Source organism: Schistocerca piceifrons, chromosome X, assembly GCF_021461385.2.
Source record: "Schistocerca piceifrons isolate TAMUIC-IGC-003096 chromosome X, iqSchPice1.1, whole genome shotgun sequence".
Taxonomy (NCBI): Eukaryota; Metazoa; Arthropoda; class Insecta; order Orthoptera; family Acrididae; genus Schistocerca; species Schistocerca piceifrons.
This window is the reverse complement of record NC_060149.1, coordinates 516,153,642-516,176,980: the sequence shown is the minus strand read 5'-3', so window position 1 is coordinate 516,176,980 and position 23,339 is coordinate 516,153,642. Positions and strand designations below refer to the sequence as shown.

General features: G+C 44.5%; 1 pseudogene; it reads right to left on the bottom strand.

Annotated features, from left to right (window-relative positions):
• Positions 1 to 2,658: 2,658 nt before the first annotated feature.
• Positions 2,659 to 2,776, bottom strand: LOC124723334 (annotated as a pseudogene).
• Between the last annotated feature and the right edge of the window lie 20,563 nt (positions 2,777 to 23,339).

Sequence of the window (23,339 nt, the reverse complement as noted above, 5' to 3'; positions counted from 1 at the left end):
ATTCACCATGTTGGCGAAGAGGTCTCGGTATCGAGGCATTCGCCAGCATGTCCAATAGGCCGTGATCATGTACTGCATGACGTTCATGTGATCGCCCCCTCGCCTTCTACAAAATAATGAACGAAATGGCCCAGCAACCACATAACGGTATGGGTTTTTGACTGTGGAAAGAAAGAAGAATCTGGGCGCACTATGATGTCCGTAGTGCAGGCAGTCTCAGAAGACCGAGTAAGGAAGGCCAATTGTGTCCTGATCCAACCACCAGTTTGCCTTATGACCTCCACAAGTAAAACGATGTCGTATCGTATCGGGAGACGTACAACGACTACATAAATCCGTCTCACTAAGCCCAATACGGAAAAGTCGCTCGTTCGTTGGAATCGAGTTATTTACGACCTTGTACCACGAGGACGCTACTCACATCGGCAAAATCGGAAGACTGATATTAAACCAAACTTTCGTTCAGGTTGTTTGCGGCGAGCCTCTTTCAACGAGTTTCGGGCAATGGACTGCTTCCCCACGAGTCTGTAGGAATTTAATGGTCTCCATATGATTTCAGCCCATAAATAGCTCATCGCAAGATAGAAGTCACGAATGTGTTTTAACTTATAATTTATGCGACCAATATCAATAGGGGGTTCAAGACTAGTGGGACAGACAAAGAAAAATAAATGAGATGTGAATGTGTGAGTTTCTTGAGTCATCGTCAAAATAGTACGACGTACATATAGCATCTGCGACTTCCTGTATATATCAGTCAGGTCCAGCCCCCCAAAGGAGCGAGGCTTCGTGATCACCTCATACCGTAAGCGAAATATATGTCTTTTCCATAAGAAACGACCAGAAAATTGTAGTTTCTTTGCTATCGTCGCGGGAAGCGGATAAACTTAGGCCGCGTAATAAGCTTTGCATAAGACATATGTATCCAGTATTCGGACTTCCTGGAGCAGAGTAAGAGAACGCCTTTCATGCTCTAATACAGCTCCCTGAATTTTTTTCGTAGCAGACTTCCAGTTGAGCGCCACCATTTTGAGTGGACAACGATCAATGATGATACCGAGAGACGTATACAGATCCAGCGCAGTAGCCCATGGAACAACCACGTCATCAAAACCTCGCAAAGGAAGAAGCTTAAGTTTTGCACCTGAACTCCGACAAAAACTATTGATGACAGCCTTCAGTCGAGGTATCTCAGCAGAATTGCGAAGTAGAACAATCACGTCATCCGCATATGCACGAACAGCTATAGTCCCGCCGGAAAGCGTCCAACCTGTCAGCTGGGATGCTAGCATGCGGAGTAGGGGCTCCAGGAAAAACACAAACAGTTACCGTCCACGGGCTTCCTTGAGACACTCCCCTACGGATACTTATTAGGGGCGTTAGTTGGCCATTAACAACCACCGAAGCCGAAATACCCGTAAACAGATTTGAGAGCACTCGTCGCGTGTCAATAGTGAAACCAACTGCCTCCAGAATCGGAATCAGAAAGTCGTGATTAACACGGTCAAATGCCTTACTGAAGTCTAAAAAAGCAAGAGCACAAGGGACGGACGTTACAGCAGCAACCAAAACCATATCACGAAACTTTAATATAGGGGTAAGAATGGTACGACCAGGTACGCAGCTTTGATGTTTTGTAACAATCGTATCCATCAAAGCCGACGTCCTACTATTAACTGCCTTCGCCACAGTCTCATAATCAAAGTTTAACAAAGTTAGTGGGCGAAAGTGATCAGGGGCAGCCGGTCCAGTGTGTATCGGGATTACAACAATTTTTCCCACTTTGAACGAGGGCGGCACTACTCTACCCTGTAACACCTCATTCAGAAGGGAGGTAAAGGTAGCACCCAACAACGGCCAAAGGCGCACGTAAAATTCCTTTGGAAGTCCATCTAGACCCGGGGACTTTTGATAAGGCGATCCCACAATAATTTTGTAAACTTCCTCAGGCTGAAAGGCAGCTAAGAGCGTTTCATTTTGTTCAGATGTAATTGTCGTATACAAGATGCTGACAAGTGGGTCGTAAAGGGTTTTACTGGACTCCTCGATATTGTAGATTTCTACATAGTACTGGTGTAAGATACGCACTATATCAGCTTGCGCCATTACGATACATCCATCTTTTGTCGTGGGAGAATGAATACAAGTGCGTCGGCGACGGATCTGATACCGAAGCAAATGATATAAGGAAGTCAGTTCTTCCATCACCAATGATCGCGACTTCGATCGGATTTTCAAACCTTCCATTTCCATTCTCTTCACGGTTAACAATTTTGCCTTACCGGCCTAACATCTGCAATTCGCAGAGGGCTTGATCCGAAGCAGCATAAAGTTCACGCAGGATGGAATAGTAATATTCATAAGTTCTTCGAAAGTCTCGCGCTTTGGCAGCACAGAAACGTATCAAAGTCTGCGTGAGCCTCGGTTTCGCTAGCTATATCCACCAGTCAAGCACTCCGTCTTCAGGCCACAAGTGGCCCAATCGGACCGTCCGACCGCCGTGTCATCCTCAGCTGAGGATGCAGATAGTAGGGGCGTGTGGTCAGCACACCGCTCTCCCGGTCGTTATAATGGTTTTCCTTGACCGGAGCCGCTACTATTCGATCGAGTAGCTTCTCAATGGGCAACACGAGGCGAGGCTGAGTGCACCCCGAAAAATGGCAACAGCGCATGGCGGCCCAGACGGTAACCCATCCAAGTGCCGGCCACGCCCGACAGCGCTTAACTTCGGTGATCTGACGAGAACCGGTGTATCCACTGTGGCAAGGCCGTTGCCCCATCAGTCAAGGGTGGAGGAGTATTTCCCAGTGGACCGTAGAGTATGCAACCACATGACTTGCATCACGTCATCGAGAGAAGGGTCAGCTAGATGAGCGACGTTTAGCATCCACGGGGGCGAAACAATTTGACTGGTTGCCATTCAAGATTGAGAGTTATGGCCACAGCACAGTGATCCGTAAAGGAAGCTGGGATAACTTCAACGTTAAGAATACTATCGCTCAGGAAGTCCGATAAGTAAAATCTATCTAACCTGCTACTAGAAGTCGCAGTAAAGTGGGTAAATTTAACTAATGTCAGGTATTTACATATCCAGACGTCTTTTAGGCGTAAGGAGCGGCCCAATTCATGTAATTCGAGACAGAAATTAAGGTTTGGAGATTGATCCACAGGACGCAATACACAGTTAAAGTCATCACTCAACAGAATACCCGGAGGACTCTTACGCAACAAATAAACAATATCCTCTTCATAAAAACGCGAACGATCCACCACGTGACCAGTGCCAGTAGGGGCATATAAACGAACCAAAGTAAGATTAAAAAGTTGACACCCTATGCCCCTGCCAGAATCCACCATTTCCACTTCAGCAATAGGAATGCTTTCGCGAAAGAATAAGGCGGTCCCCGTAGAATATTCGGGTGCTACATTAAATATCATACGAAAACCAGATAAGGAGAAATTACTAAATAGCACCTCCTGTAAGAAAACTGTGTCCGCACATGAATCATAAATGAACTGACGCAGCGAAGCCAATCGCAATTCTTATTCCACACGATTAACGTTTAAGGAAAGGAACGTGTAGGCTTGGGTAATTGATCACAGCTGGACAGAGATGTACGGAATATCGGAGTAGAATTATGTAGACAGCTGAGAGTCAAGGTCCACTGTGGAATCCACAGTGGAATCACACATCGGGAGACCATAACCCACGTCATCGCAACCTATTTCCTTAGATTTCTTACGAGCCACCGCACGGTCAAGTTGTATACGCTGTTTCTGCCGGCTACGTGAGATGGCGGCCTCTGCAGACAGAGGCTTGGGAGGGGTCATAGGCACAGCTTCCTCCCCCACCCCCCCAGACCTAGGGTCATGTAATGCAATGCCAGTCACTAAGGCGGAAGCATTCTGTGGAATTACCAATACAACAAGTGATACTTGGTCGCTAATTTTCTTCTCCTCGGGAGCTGCTGTAGGCGGCAAATACAGGAAGACGAAGGAACAGGAGGACACTGCATCGTCTTAGGCTGTAACGGAGGACACAAAGACGAACGGGGGGCTCCGCTCCCTCTTCACACACAGGCAGCTCAGAAGGAGCCACTTCGCGACCAGGAGGGATGCTGGAGATAACTTCTTCGCCACGCATCGTACCACGGAGGGGAGGTATAGTAGCATCGAGAGTAGCAGGGGACACAATCGATGCGGAGGAGGTTGGCGCAGAAGGTACAACCAAATCCTCACCATCACCTTCCTGAGTGCGGTGTCGCTTGTTTGTCGCCGTTATAAGTTCTATCCTGGGGCCAATAGGATTCAGAACCTGTCGCGGAGGTAAAGGCGGAAATTCATTGACACGATTATCAGAACTGACTGTTTATACATTATAATCCGAAGCAGAAGTAGGTCCGACGGCGGGAGGAGAAGGAACAAGATCAGCAACCGTCAATTTGTGAAGCTGCACTAATGACGGCTTTAATACAAAAACCCTCCGCGGACAATTAGAACGAACGTGTCCACTTTCATTACATAGGGAACAGGTTCCCTCTTGACCAGTATACATGATACTGATGCGGTAACCACACACTTGTAAATGGGATTATATATTGCGTTTGACATGCACTTCCAAGGAAAGAATTCCACTATAACACTGTAATCTGCGTTGAGTAGACCAGCGTTCACGATGGATGTTTTTCACGTTACCATAAGGAGTCAATATGCCCTTTAGAAAACTGTCATCAACTTCCGGCGGGAGGCTGAACACTCGAACATTGGTGTATTCGATTTCAGCATCTGCGAGTGACACTATACTAGGGGAATTATCACGATGTCTGAACAGGATGTGAGAACCATGTCGCGACAGTAATCTTTCAGCGTGAAAGATCTATGAATTTCACGTAAAACACGTACTCGTCAGCATCACAATGCCGCGCGGAGTGGCCGCGCGGTTAGAGGTTCCATGTAACGTGTTGCACGACCCCTGCCGCCGGAGGTTCGAGTCCTCCCTCGGGCATGGGTGTGTGTGTGTGTGTTGTTCTTAGCATAAGTTAATTTAAGTAGTGTGTAAGTTTAGGGACCGATGACCTCAGTAGTTTGGTCCCTTAAGAATTCACAGACATTTGAACACATTTCAGCGTCAAAATAAGCGGTGTGGACCTGATCAGAGTTCACATGAATTGTATCGAGAAGCCAATCGTGGATTTCTAGGGTCCCAGGCTGAATGTGTCACGTTGTTTTATCGAAGTGGAAAAGTTCATTGAGATGAGCAACCTCCTGCTGTAGTGAATCGCGCTGCTGTTGAAGTGAAAAGCGGCCTCCATATTATGCAGAAGACGTAACACAATCTTCTTGTGTGAAGCACCCATGTGCATTTCGCAGTGAGGTGTGTATGGAATGGGCAGAAGCTGTCGCGATGAGGGAGACATGGAAGACGCATTAATCTTCATGCCTTCTGATCTGGCAGAATGGCTTCTTGCGTCCAGCGTAGGAGACAGCATGCCTAAAGCCGGAGATTGCACAAGAAGATGATTATAGAGGTTTATAGGTAATGGAAAAATTTAAGAAAATCGGCCCCCAATATGGGGCCAAACATGCAGGCCATTAACAATCATCATGAAGGTGAGAAAACATTTTGCAGATTTAATTTCATATGACTCTGAGGCATGTCCTTCACACCCCGTAAAACACCACTTATATCCAAACCTGTGTTGACCAAAATTCCATACCAGATATCTTTTCAAACACAAATAATCGTGAAGATTCACATTTAGCAGAAGCTGTGGCATTGTCATTACAACTACAATCTTACTGGTTATACAACGGATATGCACGTCTATACATATCCGTTGTTGATATCTGGGAACCCACACAGTTTGCAACATCATCTAGCATTTCGCCTGAAGTGTCTATGGAACCAACACCATTCGAATTTGCGTGGCTGCCGCTCGTCAATGCGCCGTACGCTCCTTGGGCTGTCAGCTGCCAGCTTGGCGTAGAGTCTTGCCAGTTCAGTGAGGATTCTCTCAATAGGTGGCTCTGGTGGTTGCACAGCCGAGACGAGACTTCAGTGACAGCGAAACATGGGAAGTGACGTAGTTGAAGGCGTTGTGAATATTGACTTTGAAGACGATATTTTAGATGAGGCAGAAATATCTGTGTTTGTTTTATGTTATTGATTTTGTTGACGTGGTAGATGCTGCATAAATCCTTTTCAGCGATGAATTTTTTTAATAATTTCAATTTTGACAGTTATTTTTAACACTATATTTGAGATGTAAGGAAGTCATTGCAAATATATTTCTTCAACAAATGCTTCAATTTACTGTACAACAATGAAAATAGGAAATGGCCACATTTGTGTACATGGTGCATAGCAGGTTACATGAGAGCAAACATGGTGAAAACATAAAGAAACTAAAAAATGTGATAAATAATAGCGAAATTCAAGTAAGAAGGAATTGTTCACATCATGTATTGTGGAAGAACTCCGTACATTGTGGGCAAACAAGAACCTTGCACTTTTGCAGATGTATCTTGTTCTTCTTTTGCAGTTTTTATTTCTGTACCGAGGAGGATTCTCACATTCCTTTTTTTTTTTTTTTCAGGGTAATGGGCTATTCCATCCAGTCTTATATATGCAGTACACCCAGTGCGTTGCCTTTTCTTCCAGTGAGTATGGTCAGTGGTGTTAGATGGTCTGCCACACTTCCTTTGCAGGCTTCCAAGCTATGTGATTGTTGTAGCAACTGAGGCCTTGTATTCCACCAAAGAAATATTTCTCTCAGTGCCTCTTTTGTAAAGAATCCATGCATTTACTAGTGCAACATTATAAAAGTGGAAAAATATTCTCAAATAAAACTTCTTGCTCTTCATTGTGTGAGGGTAGTGTGCAACCATCTGGTCAGTCATGTCTACTCAGCCCATGAATTTGTTGTAGCATGCAACAGCATCTGGCCTCTCGATATCTATGCGAGCATGGTTCTTCACGTCCCATCACAGTATCAGTTGGTGTCCCTCCAGAAAAGGTAGATATCATGTGGACAATGTTTCTCTCCACCCATCCCAAAACTGTAATATTGTCATTAGAAGTAGCAATAGACATTGAACCTCGACATGATTCCATTAGAGCTTTGCTGTTGGTCAATTTACTCTCTGCACCCTACAGTCTGTTCGACCTTATGGTTCCCAATACATGAATTTTCTTTTGCTTGAGATATGAAAGCAATGGGATTGCTGCGAATAAATGGTCAAGAATGATCTTGTGATTTTTTCCTTCTAGCCCCTGGCACAATCTTACGACAGTGTCCCCAATAGGACTGAAGCTCAGTGTGTAATTTCGCTCCCACCTTTTCTCTTGGTACATCTCAAAAAATGTTGTGCATCAATCTGAGCTAGAGCGTACCCATGATTTCAATCCCCATTTTTAGGGCTTAGACTTTATATACTGTTTTGCCCTGCTTCTACCCTTGAAGAGGATAATCATTTCACTTATAGACTGATATTCAGTAGGAGTTACATTCCCCGAAAATGTCTCTTTCATTGTGTCCAATATGGGTTTCACCTTCACAAACATGGCAGAGTTATTTCCCGAGATTTCGTTCAAAAATGGTTCATATGACTCTGAGCACTATGGGACTTAACATCTGTGGTCATCAGTCCCCTAGAACTTAGAACTACTTAAACCTAACTAACCTAAGGACATCACACACATCCATGGCCAAGGCAGGATTCGAACCTGCGACCGTAGCAGTCGCGCGGTTCCGGACTGAGCGCCTGAACCGCTAGACCACCGCGGGCGGCCGGGATTTCGTCTTTGTCCACAAAACGTAAATACGTTTTTAGACTACTGGCCAGTAAAACTGCTACAAGACGAAGATGAAGTGCTACGGACCCGAAATTTAACTGACAGGACGAAGATGCTGTGATATACAAAGGATTAGCTTTCCAGAGCATTCACACAAGGTTGGCGCCAGTGGCGACACCTACAACGTGCTGACATGAGGAAAGTTTCCAACCGATTTCTCATACACAAACAGCAGCTGACACGGCGTTGCCTGGCGAAACGTTGTTGTGATGCCTCGTGTAAAGAGGAGAAATGCGTACCATCACGTTTCCGACTTTGATAAAGGTCGGATTGTAGCTTGTCTCGATTGCGTTTTATCGTATCACGACATTGCTGCTCGCGTTGGTCGAGATCCAATGACTATTAGCAGAATTTGGAATCGGTGGGTTCAGGAGGGCAATACGGAACGCCGTGCTGCATCCCAACGGCATTGTATCACTAGCAATGGAGATGACAGGCACCTTATCCACATCGCAGTAACGGATCGTGCAGCCACATCTCGATCCCTGAGTCAACAGATGGGGACGTTTGCAAGGCAACAACCATCTGCTCGAACAGTTCGACAACGTTTGCAGCAGCATGGACTATCAGGTCGGAGGCCATGGCTGCGGTTACCCTTGACACTGCATCATAGACAGGAGCGCCTGTGATGGTGTACTCAACGACAAACCTGGGTGCACGAATGGCAAAACATCATTTTTTCGGATGAATCCAGGTTTTGTTTACAGCATCATGATGGTCGCATCCGTGTTTGGCGACATCACGGTGAACGCACATTGGAAGTGTGTATTCGTCATCGCCATACTGGGGTATCACCCGGTGTGATGGTATGGGGTGCCATTGGTTACACATCTTGGTCACCTCTTGTTCGCATTGACGGCACTCTGAACAGTCGACGTTACATTTCAGATGTGTTACGACCCGTGGCTCTACCCTTCATTCGATCCCTGCCAAACCCTACATTTCAGCAGGATAATGCACGAGTGTCATCACCAACAACACTATCATCATCAGAATCGTCATCAATAATATCACTGTCTTTATCACATGTAATTACGTCCAAATCAGAACAATTGGCATCATCAACAGAATCTAAAATGAGTAAAATTTCCTCTGGGCTTAATGTTTTCCTTCGATTCATTTTTAATAATGTTGGAAGAGAAACTGTAAAATAAATGAAAGTAACAAAATGACAAAAACGCTATTTTGTAATTGAGACTCTGGTGGTGACATGGTATTTCAGGTTATGTTACCTATGCACTGTGTCCACAAATGTGTACATTTGTAAACAGTCGATTTACACAAAATAGTTTCCAGATATCACTGTTTCAACAGTAACATCATAATAATAAATGTTCAAAGCACACAATAAAAAATTGTAGACGAAAAATTCTCCTGCAAAAAAAAAACGTAAATTATGATTTCAAATGCATGTACTAAACAACAGGCAGCCGCTGACTATCCACAGATATAAAAACATCTCTCTTCATAACAGTTAAAGATAATGAACTAGGGACAGGGTAGCCATCTTATGGGACCACAATGGCCACAAATGTAACCAATGCCCATTGGGCTCAAATGGCTCTGAGCACTATGGGACTTAACATCTAAGGTCATCAGTCCCTTAGAACTTAGACCTACTTGACCTAACTAACCTAAGGACATCACACACATCCATGCCCGAGGCAGGATCCGAACCTGCGACAGTGGCGGTTACGAGGTGCCAAAACTAGAGCGCCTAGAGCCGCTCGGCATCACCGGCCGTCCACTGTCCATTAAGGAATGCATTTTCTTCAATATATTCAGCATACGGTTAATGGCTACATATGTGCCAGAATCCCTGAAGAGGTTAATTGTCATAGTAACTCAGCCACAGGCTTTGTGCTAGACTGATTTTCAAGAGATGAACAATCGTAGTCCGCAGCTCGTGGTCGTGCGATAGCGTTCTCGCTTCCCACGCCCGGGTTCCCGGGTTCGATTCCCGGTGGGGTCAGGGATTTTCTCCGCCTCGTGATGACTGGGTGTTGTGTGCTGTCCTTAGGTTAGTTAGGTTTAAGTAGTTCTAAGTTCTAGGGGACTGATAACCATAGATGTTAAGTCCCATAGTGCTCAGAGCCATTTGAACCATTTTTTTTAACAATCGTAAGCTCATTTGTTGGAGAGAAAATTGGAAACGTAATATACATTCATATTCAGGGAGGCAAATACACTATGGCCATTAAAATTGCTACACCACGAAGTTAACGTGCTACAGGCGCGAAATTTATTAACCGACAGGACGAAGATGTTGTGATACGCAAAGGATTAGCTATCCAGAGCATTCACACAAGGTTGGTGCCAGTGGCAACACCTACAACGTGCTGACATGAGGAAAGTGTCCAATCGATTTCTCATACACAAACAGCAGCTGACACGACGTTGCCTGGCGAAACGTTGTTGTGATGCCTCGTGTAAAGAGAAGAAATGCGTACCATCACGTTTCCGATTTTGATAAAGGTCGGATTGTAGCTTGTGCGATTGCGGTTTATCATATCGCGACATTGCTCCTCGCATTGGTCGAGATCCAACGACTGTTAGGAGAATATGGAATTGGTGGGTTCATAACGGTAATATGGAATGCCATGCTGGATCCCAACGGCCTCACATCACTAGCAGTCGAGATGACAGGCATCTTATCCACATCGCTGTAACGGATCGTGCAGCCACATCTCGATCCCTGAGTCAACAGATGGGGATGTTTGCAAACAACAACCATCTGAACGAACAGTTCGACGACGTTTGCAGCAGTGTGGACTATCAGCTTGGAGACCATGGCTGCGGTTACCCTTGGCGCTGCATCACAGAGAGGAGCAGCTGCGATGGCGTACTCAACCTGGGTGCACGAATGGCAAGATGTCATTTTTTCAGATGAATCCATGGTCTGTTTACAGCATCATGATGGTCTCATCCGTGTTTTTCGACATCGCGGTGAATGCACATTGGAAGCGCGTATTCGTCAGCGCCATACTGGCGTATCACCTGGCGTGATGGTATGGGGTGCCATCGGTTACATTGGTTACACATCTTGACACCTCTTGTTCGCATTGACAGCACTCTGAACAGTCGACGTTACATTTCAGATGTGTTACGACCCATGGCTCTACCCTTCATTCGATCCCTGCCAAACCCTACATTTCAGCAGGATAATGCACGACCGCATGTTGCAGGTCCTCTATGGGCACTTCTGGATACAGAAAATGTTCGACTGCTGCCCTGGCCTTCACATTCTCCAGGTCTCTCACCAATTGAAAACGTCTGCTCAATGGTGGCTGAACAACTGGCTTGTCACAATACGCCAGTCACCACTCTTGATGAACTGTGGTATTGTGTTGAAGCTGCATGGGAAGCTGTACCTGTACATGCCATCCAAGCTCTGTTTGACTCAATGTCCAGGCGTCTCAAGGCCATTATTATGGCCAGAGGTGGTTGTTCTGGGTACTGATTTCTCAGGATCTATGCACCCAAATTGCGTGAAAATGTAATCACATGTCAGTTCTAGTATAATATATTTGTCTAATGAATACCCTCTTATCATCTGCATTTCTTCTTGGTGTAGCAATTTTAATGGCCAATAGTGTAAGTTGATTGGTTCAAATGATTGTGGTTAGAATATCGTATTTTTCTACAGAATATAAATGTATAGGATTCATTTAATACTGTGATTATGTACTCTAGCTGCAGGTGTAGTGTTGTACCGGTGAACGTTATAAACTGCAGATTTAGTTTCATAGCTGTGTGCACATGAAAGGATACACAGCTGTGTTGTATGCAACGTAGTGCTGTTGTAATGATTGTTGGAAGGCTTCTTCAAAGTTAACTCTCAACATATTGAGTTGTTAAGTAATGCAGTTGTTGGACTTTATTTTTAGTCACTGAAGCATATAACGATGGAACTAGCTAAAAACACGAAGAGACATGCAGCAAAACTGGAGATACTGTGGGAAATTTGGATTTGCAAAACAATAGCAGGTGAGGATTTATATTGTGGCGCTGATGAAATCGACACCAACATCGACATGTATTCATCTTTGGACTCTAGGCATTATCTTTGGCTATTTCGCCATATTCAGTTCAGTTTTTTGTGATCCTTGTATGTGTTAAGGTTAATAAATGAACTATTTCTAAATGGGTGTGATTATTGGTGCAACCAACAAGGTAACCCTGGTGACCCCGAGTTGTAACGTCTTTCGTTTTCGCAGTTTTACTGTGTCCGCGACCTCTGCGTTGGTTATTTTCGCGTGTATTACATCGACACAGTATTCGAACAATGACTTCGTCTCTGCGCCTAACGTCGGGTTTTGTGATTGACATGCATCATGTCGCAGGCGATGTACACCCGCCAGGACTGCAACATGATGCCTCTCACTCGATGATTCCGCCAGACGTTTTCGAGCCTGCAACAATAAGTGAGGTTAGGAGTGCGCATGACTCCTGCTATCAAACGCCTTTGTTCCCACCCCATGTGCCCTCCCTGTGCAGTTACCTCTTACGGATCTCCATGCAGTGCAGGACCAATGCCGATTTCTGCAAATGCTTCGTCGGACAACCTACTACCACCAGGACAACGATTTGCCATGCTGCAATCCGTGCAGTACCATGCAGATACCTGCCACGTGGCCGGAACTGCTTCGTTCACAGGTCTACCTCCTCAGCATCAGACCACGCCCCCACCTGTCTCAGTTCAGCTTTGGCACATGCCTTCCTAATTCTATTCCTCGACCTGCAACAGGAACAATAACCTGTTATCTGTGCCTGACCTCCACCTCCATCCCACTGCTACGTCTCAGTGTTGTGTGCCACGACATTCACCTTATCCGCACACCATTTTGAGTGGAGTGACTAGCCGGTCGAAGTGGTCGTGCGGTTAAAGGCGCTGCAGTCTGGAACCGCAAGATCGCTACGATCGCAGGTTCGAATCCTGCCTCGGGCATGGATGTTTGTGATGTCCTTAGGCTAGTTAGGTTTAACTAGTTCTAAGATCTAGGGGACTAATGACCTCAGCCGTTGAGTCCCATAGTGCTCAGAGCCATTTGAACCATTTTTTGGAGTGACTATGAACAGTGAACATTCACACATTCCGTCCCACGTTAGACATCATTTCCCACACTGTGCTTCTGGACAGCCCGCACCTCCGCAGCCGCCCTGCAACACAGGTGGCCCTGGCTATGATCACACGTCGAGCTTTCCACGGACTAACACACGTTCTCATACTCTGAACTTTTTCTCACCTGTCGCCCCCGAACCTGCTCCAGTCGAGCTTCCGCTACTGTTCTCGGCACATCTCGGTGCCTCATCCACGTTGGTCTTCTGCAACGCGTCAATCCGAACACACCCGCAACATGTTGAGCTTCTGCAATCGCAATCATCACTTTATGGTGTCTCACCCGCGTCGACCTTCTGCGTTGCTACGGATCACGCTCAACCACAACATGTCACCTTCACATTGCCACCTGAACAGCCGTCATTGCCACATCCCTTGGAGACACACTCTCCTCGAATACTACAGCAACAACAGCTCGATTCAGGCAGCGCCCCGACGAACTCAACTCATCCTGTTCTTCTGAACATTCTACAACGCTTACCAACGCTGCCGCCGTTTAATCTCGACAGAGCAACAACCTGGTTCAAAATTGTGGACGAAGTGTTCGACCATTACAAACTCGACGAGTCAACCAGGTTTCTGTGCCTCATCACCCACCAGCACGACCAGGAGGACTTGATTGCTGACCTGGTCGACGCCCCGGACTCACCTACCCAGTAAATTCTAGACAAAACGATAGTTCTACGTCGGCTTCCACACTTAACTGAGGAGCAAACTATCAAGTGCTCCATGTCCAGCAACTAGACAACGACAAACCTTCCCAGCTCTGGAGATGGTTACGTGCCCTGGTCAGTGACGATCTACCTTCTGACGCAGCTCTCCTTGCCATCTCCTCACATCCGCTTTGCTCTGGCTTGAAGGTCTCCTGAACCTGTCGAGCAAAGAATGACAATTGCTGACAAGCTACACGATGCATCACTGCTCTATTTCGCCAGCCACTGCCTACCTCACAAGTCTCAGGTTCAGGCTCATCGCCCTGCGTCCGGACGCAGCCGGGGCCGTACTGTGCTGACCCTTTCGCTCGCTCTGGGAAGCAGTAAACAAGCAGCTGGGACGTCACCCGCTCTGCCCATGGTCACGCCCCCTCCTCCAACCGAACCTGCTGCAGCCACCGAACCTCGGCCACTGCCACTGGCAACGAACCTTCCACAGGAAATGCAACCACACTGTTACTTCCACACACGGTTTGGTGAGGCGGCATGGAACTGCAGACCACCCTGCAACTTCCCAAACGCCAATCGCAGATAGGTCGAGCTGCCGCCTCCTGCGCACAACATGACAGGCATCCCCCCCTTCTCCATTCTGTCCGGGAACGACCGGATAATTGCCGACGACTTTACGTTAAAGACATTTCGTCGGGATACCTTTTCCTAGTGGACACAGGCGCCAATGTTTCGCTGCTGCCTAAGTCCTTAGCGTCGTCGAACATCCGCCCTCATCATACTTCATTGCAAGCCGTGAATTCAACTAAACTACAATGCTCGGGTTCAACTTCCTACATCGTCTCTCTGTCTCTGAAAACTGCAAACTTGAGTGGACTTTTTTAGTGGGCAAAATCGACGAACCTGTACTAGACATTGACTTCTTGCGACACCACAAACTTTCACTGGACCTAGTGTGAAACACTGTGTTTCATCATCCATCCAAGACTCACTTCCCCTGTGCTCCGTCAAGCAACCCTCCCCCCACCCCTCCCCCCCCCCATGACACATCGGTCCGGGCTCATCTCATCCGTACACACTCATCTCTGTCGACGACGTTACAAGAAATCAGGCACAAGTGCCTTGTCGAACTTGAACACGTCGTTCGCCTACACAAGGAAAACTTCAAGCTCTCCCTCCGGCTCCATGAAACACAGCTCCAGCTCTCCGATGCAATCCCAGCAATCGAGCCTCCGCTACCCCTTGCAACTGTGCTATCAAGACTGCAATAACGTGTACTGACAGCTACACAGCGCCACACCCTCCTAACACAGCAACGTTTGACACTTGGCTGGACACAAGTGAGCATGCGTGACGAGCGTCACGTGCTCCGGAACTGACAGCTCCTACCCCGCCCCTCGCGGACAGCACCTCAAACTACGCAACTTCGGCTCCTGTGCGACTGTGCTGCCACAGGCCACGCCCTCGGACAATGGACTCACTAACGGCTCATGAGCTCTACCGAGCTCACCCTACCGTGGTGCCACTGCTTCGGGCCGGCGGCCATCTTGTCGCGCTGACTCGTGGTACATTTCACCGCCTCGGCTCCCATCGGACCTGCCGAGTGGCTCCGAACACCACAACCACCCCTCGCCTGCCCCACCGACTACACATTGTAAACAAACCGCCTCCCGTGCCGCTGGCAACATTTCCGTCGTCACCAGCGGCACGGTTCACAAGCTTCTACTCATGCCAGGTCCCCCGTTCTCTAGTAAACCACGTTGACTCTCTCCGACCTTAAAAATCAAATTTCTGAACTACTAAGCTCTGGCATCATTGAACCCTCTGCCAGTAGCTGGTCTACACCCATACATATGATACCCAAGAAAGCCGGGTCCTGGCGCATGTGTGGAGACTACCGTCGACTAAACACACAAACAATTATGGACATCTACCCCATACCCAACATTGCTGACTTTACCAGTTCCCTCGCAGGTGCGACCACGTTCTCTGTCATTGATTGCAAATGGGCCTACCACCAGATCCCCATGGCACCTGAAGACATCGAGAAGACAGCAATCACCACCCCAATCGGGTTATTTCAGTTTCGATTCATGCCCTTAAGTCTGAAAAACGCAACCCAGACCTGGCAACGCTTCATTAACGAAGTGCTATTCAACCTAAAATTCTGCTTTGCTTATCTTGATGACATTCTTATGTTTAGCTCCTTCATCGAGCACAACATTCGACATGTGCAAACTGTTATGAACACTCTCGCAGCAGCAGGCATCGAGACCAACCAGGGCAAATTGCAGCTACATCAACCTGGTGTCACTTTTCTTGGCTTTCGGGTCTCTGCCGACGGCATTTCACCGCCCCCTGAGAAAGTACAAACAATACTAAACCTACCCAGACCTTCGTCATTCAAAGAGCTCCAGCGCTTTCTGGGGATGGTTAATTATTATCGCCGACATCTACCTCGGGCTGCGGAGATTCCGGCTCCACTGACGCATGCCTTGGGAGGCACCAGCACCTCTGGATCTCGGCCTGTTCCATGGACCTCTGCTGTAACTGACTCTTTCGCTGCCCTCAAAAATCGTCTTGCCGAGGCCTGCACCATCGCGCATCCTTATCCCAATGCGCAGTTTTTCATCACCACAGACATGAGTGATACTTCCATCGGCGCTGTCCTTAGCCAGACAATCGACGGCAAAACTTCGCCTCTGCAGTTCTTCTCGCGCAAGCTCACCAATGCACAATGGAAATATTCCGCGTTTGACATGGAGTTGCTTATGGTCTATGAAGCGATTAAGCATTTTAAGACCGACATTGAGGGATGCCCATTCTATGTTTTAATGGACCGCAAACCCCTGGCTGCGGCCATTACAAACCCGCCACCTGACCCACCTCCTCGCCGCTTCAGATACATGGACTTCATATCTCAGTTCACCACCAATGTCAGACACATAAAGGGTGCTAACAATATAGTTGCTGATTTCCTTTCACGAGCCAACGCCGTCCATTCGCTGTTAGACCTCTCTGAACTGCCTAACCTCCAACCTGTTGACGAGGTAACACAAAACCTGATTTCAGACTCTATTTCTTCACCACACTTCGTTCGCACCACCTTCCCTGGCATTTCTGGTGAGATCTGGTGCGACGACAGTACGGGCATGTTATGCCCCCTCATCCCAACCACGCTCCGTCGAGATGTCTTCAACGTATTGCATAATTTAGAGCACCCCACTCATAGCGGAGTGCATTGTGTGCAGAAATGGCCGTGTGGTTCTAGGCGCTTCAGTCTGGAACCGAGTGACCTCTACAGTCGCAGGTTCGAATCCTGCCTCGGGCATGGATGTGTGTGATGTCCTTAAGTTAGTTAGGTTTAAGTAGTTCTCAGTTCTAGTGGACTGATGACCAGAGATGTTAAGTCCCATAGTGCTCAGAGCCATTTGAACCATTTTTGTGGAGAAATGTCAACAAGGACTGCCAGCAATGGGTGCATGCCAACGCTGAAAAGTACACAAGCACACTTCACCCACCCCCTCCCTCGGCGCCTTTTCAATCCCTCCTGGGCGTTTCCAGCATATTCGCATTGACATTGTCTACCCTCTCTCCCTCTGTAACGACTTTCGTTATGTTCTCTCGTCTATCAACCGAACAACTCGCTGGCTAGAGGCTGTTGCCCAAGCTTTCGTTGAGTCATGGGTATTGCGTTTAGGATGTCCACCTATCATCAAGACTGACCAGGGCAGACAATTTGAGTCGGCCCTGTTCAACAGAATTTGTAACATTTGCGGTATCAGAATTTCAGTATTAGAATGGACAATTTTTAGATCTAGCTGGGCTGCGTAAAAAGAAAATTCTGTAGGACAACTAAAATAAAAGTATGCTGTCAGTCCTGTTTGTGGGCCAGTACTGTGAGAAAGGTTTCTAAGTGCAAAGCAGGCAGTATTGACCTTTTCGGGTTGTACCATGAAGACGCAAACTCAGAACAAATGTTCCAACAGTAATTAAGCTTCATTCTAGATAATTTAGTTCTACTTTCTTGCCAACTGGTAGCCATTATCTAATCACTATTTGCTGCCTGAGGCAATTGTGAGGTTATTCGCCCAAGTTCAGGGGCTGATGCTACACCAATCTGCTTTGACATGTGATGTAACTGTGATGGGGTGTGTGATGTCATAGTGAGCCTTGATGTTTTTGAGCCTTTGTGTTTGTAGATGTTGTGTTGTAGTATTTGGTGGTGATCTCTTGTGCTGGATATTTGATAGTGAGTTGTTTGACGTAAATTGAGTCTTTCAGGCTGCTATTATAAGAATTTGTGCTGGCTTTCTGGTGAGTTACTTTGAATTTGCATATTGTGGCTGATGGATTCATTTTTATGTTTGGAAATATTAGTGCCATGTGTTTCTTGTGGTCGGAGATTAAATATTATTTTTCTGTTTTCTTCAGTTGTGAAGAAGATACAGATATTTATGAGTAGCTCATTTCTTGTTGCAATGAGTGAAGTTGTCCATGTATCTTGAAATTGGTGACAATTCAAGATTCATGAATTATCGTTATTTCCTTGTTAGTGTTTGGTAATTTTGTTGGATTGTTATTGGCGGGTGTAATGGGTATTGAGGTACCATAGTTGATTAGAATACATTTCTGATAGTCATGTGAATATGGTTTGGTTTGTTGTACTGTGGAGACTGCTTTAGAAAGAGTATGTGAAAGTATGGTATGAAGGGCTTTGCTCGAGCTGTGTGGGTGAAGTGAAATTTGCACCACCATGTTTTAGAGTTGTATGTTGATTCCTCATATCGAGGGCTTTGTTGGAGCTATGTAGGTGAAGTGAAAATAGTGGTGTTGAGTTTTTGATTTGTGTTTGGGTTACTGGTATTACAGTCTTCATTTGAGAGGTATAGCTCACGTGAAATTTACAACACAAATAGTTTTTGTAATCTTTTTGTGTTAAGTTTTGATTTCTGAGTGAATATCTCTTTTGCAGTGCTGTCATTATTCTTACTACCATTTACTTAGTTTTTCCCCTTCATTTGGCTGTTCTGTTGGTTTCATTCTATTGCTGGAGTTAAAATACTCACATGTTATTTATGTTTGGTGGCAGGTGTAATGAGTGACATCATGGTCACTGTACTGTATGTGCTTGAAATTATGTACAACACATTGATGGCATTACTGGTCAAAACAGGTGAATGGAGTTATGACTTTATGCCAATCTACCTTTACAATAAAGCAGTAGATCACTTTATATAGACTTATTTTTTCTTTGGATCTAGTTTGTGTGTGTTTTGATTAACAAAAAATAATGGGATGTTCCAAGGATCATTGGTCTGTTTCTATCAAAATGGTGTAGATTGCATAGGTTTCACACTCTGTGTCTTTTTTGTGATTATTGCTAAATACTGTCTATTTACAGATTACCAGCTAGCTCATTGGCTGAAAAGTAATAATAATGAACATATTGGTCTGTCACTGCTCACATTACTGTTAAGGAATGTTTACATCTACTTCTGTAGCACAAACAATCATTTTAGTCTTTTATACCACAAGGTTTTTGTTATATATCCATCTTCAGAGCAGAAGTTGCCAGAAGAATCAATTTCATTCAGTTTTAAATTTGTGTAAAGTCTTACAGCAGCCAGCCACCTTTGGTTTTATTCTCCAGTTTCTGTTTACCATGACCAGTTTGGAACTGACAAGCAGTTCATCATCAGATGGTACATATTTATTGCATATTTGCAGCATTGTTGTGGCTCATGTAGCTATGGCAAGAGAACAAAACATGTACACGCTGAATATGGTATAAGTACATACAGTTCATGCCTGGCCATAGCTGCACAACTCTGGTAATGTTGCAACCACGCAATAAATGTGTATCATCTGTTGATGGTGATTCAAAACAGGTAATGATAAATAAAGGTTGAAAAAATACAAAAGATGGCTGACAGCACTAATTTCTGGAAACCTGTATCAGTCACAGTGACCCATTTATATAATGGATAGATATTAAAGTTTTAAAATTTTTTTGCACCTGTCAGATTATACTAGTGGGAAATAATAGAAAACTTTTGTGGCTATTGTTGAATGCTTTCATGAGCCTATGGCAGACTTAGTGATAAAATTTTGATTAAAATAACTTCTTGGTTGACAAACGGCTAGGGTGGCGCAGGGATTTTCGTTATATACAACATTACACAAACTTAGAATGAGCAAGAGCTCCATAGGCAATGCAAATAGAGCAAAACATACATTCAAATTATTTTTAATGTTGTCGTTATCAGCAGCAGTGGGAACTACATCAGTGGGGGTGGTGGATAGGGCAACAGTTGGCTCTCCCCTTCCTGTGCTTCCTGCTGCATGTGAGAAAGCTGTGTGGTGGCTAAAAAAATCAGTCATTATAGCGGGCACATATGTGTCAAGAAAGAACTGGAGTTGGCTTACTTCTAGCCACTGCCATCATCACAGAGTTATTTTAGTCAAGGTGTAGTGTAGTTGCGAAAAATTAGTCCAAGGTGAACCGTGATCTGCACTATCAATACAAGACAGAAATATAACTTTTGTGTAAACTTTGCATGCTTATCTAGGATTTAACAAAGTTATGTATTATGGTTTGAAGATAGTTGAGAAGCTCCCATGTAACATACTGCAAGTAACTGGTTATCTCATCCAATTCAAAAGAAATTAAAAATATACCTCATTAGTAACTCCTTCCACTAATTATCTTAGTACAAGGATTTGATTCCTCCTTTAGATGGATGGTAAGTAGTGTGTTGTAAACTGTCCTGTGTAATTACATACTTAGGTTACTAATTTCTTTGAAAAGTACTTGATTAATGAAGTAAATATTAAGTTTCTGATAAGACAGCCTGCAGCCACCTAATATAACAGACATAGCAACAACTTTCTTTCCAATTCACCAAAACACATTTGCCTGGTATAAACAAAACTAGTATTAAGCAGTATTGTGATACTTTCTTATTAACATAGTGTACCGCTTAAGCACTGTTTGGTTGTCTTTTGTTAATGTGTACCTTCACTTGTTCCTTAGCCCTGTAGGTTCACCTTCTTGGTAGGATGTACACAATAGGATGAATGAGTGGAAGAAATCTCTATTCTTTCGAAATTGTGATGGTTTATTTATGCCAAGCCACATTAGTAAATGTATATAATGTAAAGGTGCTGTCAAAATGCTTAATGCCTTGAACATGCACCTACAACATGACTGTTAGTAAACTCCTAGCATCACTATCTCCAGTTGCCCACTTGCAATGTGAATGCAATAGGTAATCAGATTAGCTGATTATATGCTTTACCATTTGACAACTTAATACATCCTCAATGTAGGAGTTTTTACTTCTAGGTATTTCATTTGAAATTGATCTACCACTCTCTGATGACAGAGTGGCATACTTAACATACAAAATTCATGTTACTAATCAGTACATACTTAATTCTTTCCTAATTTGACATGTAGTTATTCTAATTTGACATCTAGTAATGTTATTCTACTTATGCTTGTTCTTTCAAACACTGCCAGGTTCTATCTAAAAATATTCAATAATTCATTCAATATAACTTTGATTTATTTTCAGAAACACATCACAAATCAAGTAGCACACCAGAACAAGTACAGGATTGCACAACCAAACGTTCTCTGCCACCACCCTATATTTTCTGGGATGGTTACTAGTGATAGGCCACAGCCAATACCCAAGATCATTATTTTTATTTTACCATCTGTGCGAAATTAATGTGTCTGGTAATATATTAGGTGTGTACACATAGCCCGTTGTTCTCATTGTTCATTATTCTATCTAAAATTGTATTCCAAATAAGTTGGCAAAATACGGTATAAAACTATGCGTTACCTGTGATAGAAGAATTTTTACCACTTAAATATGGAAGTCTATGAAGGCAAACAGCCTGCTGGTCCACATTAAGTACCCACTGACGCAGGAAATGTAATTTTAGAGTTAAGTGCTGAAGATTATATGGGTAGATCAGTTAACTAATGAGGTGCTACTGAAGATAGTTGGTGAGAAAAGAAAGTAACAGCACAACTTTACCAAAAGATGGGACTGATTTATAGCACGCAGCTTTAGGCATCAAGGAATCATCAAGTCAGTATGGTAATGGAGGGAAATGTATTGGATAAAAACTGTACAAGTACACCAAGATTTGACTACTGTAAGTAGGTTAGAATGGATATAGGTTGCAGAAGTTAAAAAGATATGTAGAGGCTTCCACAGGGTACACCAGAGTGGACAGGTGATCCATTTGGTCTTTGGATTGAAGAAGATGGCACTAATGACAACAATAACATCATCTGGAAATTCTACCATTTGCAGTTTTTTCCAGTTTACTGAATTCTTTTCTTCCTCTATGTGGTTTGTACTTCTGCTGAAGAGGTAGGCGGAGGAAAGTGGAAGAGCAAAGACATGTAAATTTGGCAAGAATGATACTGACAAAAATTAATTTTTTGTTGACAGTGATGCAGATCCTGTTTATGCACAACGAAATTCATTGGATGTTGATAATACCCCAAGTGTGGCTTAGCACTGTTCTACCATCAGATAACTTTATAAGAAGTACAGATAGCTCTAGCTACACATTGCAGAGTCTTTAATGGTGGCAGTTTAAAAATTAAATCTGTATCGGCAAGCACCTGAAAGGTGGTTACAGTCACTGGTTAGTTTTACTTTGTAACAAAAGGAAAACGAATAATAAGTCTGTTTAAGGGTTAGCAGTTTTTTACCCTCATGTTGAACATGGGGCATTAGCACTGTTTTTAGCCTACTTTATTTCCCTATAAATATTTTTGTGTATTTATTTTTAGGAAGGAGCACAATTTACATTCACTGAAGGACAAGTGGGAAATACGTGACAATATACATCTACATCTATACTCAGCAAGGCAACTTTGTGTATCAGTGTCACTTCTCCCTTTTTCTGTTCCACTTGCATGTGATTCATGGGAAGAACGATTACAGGTTTGCCTTTGTTTGGGCTCAAATTTCTCTAATTTAACCTTGACAGTCTTTTTGTGAGATAATAGGAGGAAGAAATATTTCAGCTGGCTCCTCCAGAATGTACACTTCACACATTCTCCCAACTCTAACAGTAAACTGTGTCGTGATGCTGAATACCTTTCTTCCAGCATCTGCCACTATAGTTTGCTGAGCATCTCCAAGGTGCAACCGTGCTTACTAACTGAACCTGTAAGAGAATGTGCTACCCTTCTTTGGATGTACTCTATCTTCTCCACCAGTCCTACCTGGCACAGATATCATACTGTTGGTTCAAGTATTGTTTGAATAAGTGTTGTGTAAGCTGCTTTCTTTGCTGATGGACTAAATTTCATGAGGATTCTTCCAATTAATCTCAGACTTGTATCTGCCGCACTTATGATTAATTTTCTGTTGCTGATGCATTTCAAATCATTTCATACACATACTCCTAGATACACAGGCTGTTCAGAAAGTAGGGAAAGTTTCCGTCTGATGCCACAAAGTGCTTGCCGATCTCGTATACTGTAGTATGTGCGTCTTCGGCAGCTCAGTCGGCATCCATCCGTGAGAAAGGGAATGTCTCTGCATGTGTGGTTTTTTTTTATATTCGAATTTGAAATGTGTGCTGCAATCGAAAATACCCCCAATTGTGAGGTGCAGTCTGTGATACGATTTTTGTTGGCAAAACACCTAAAACCTATAGAAAT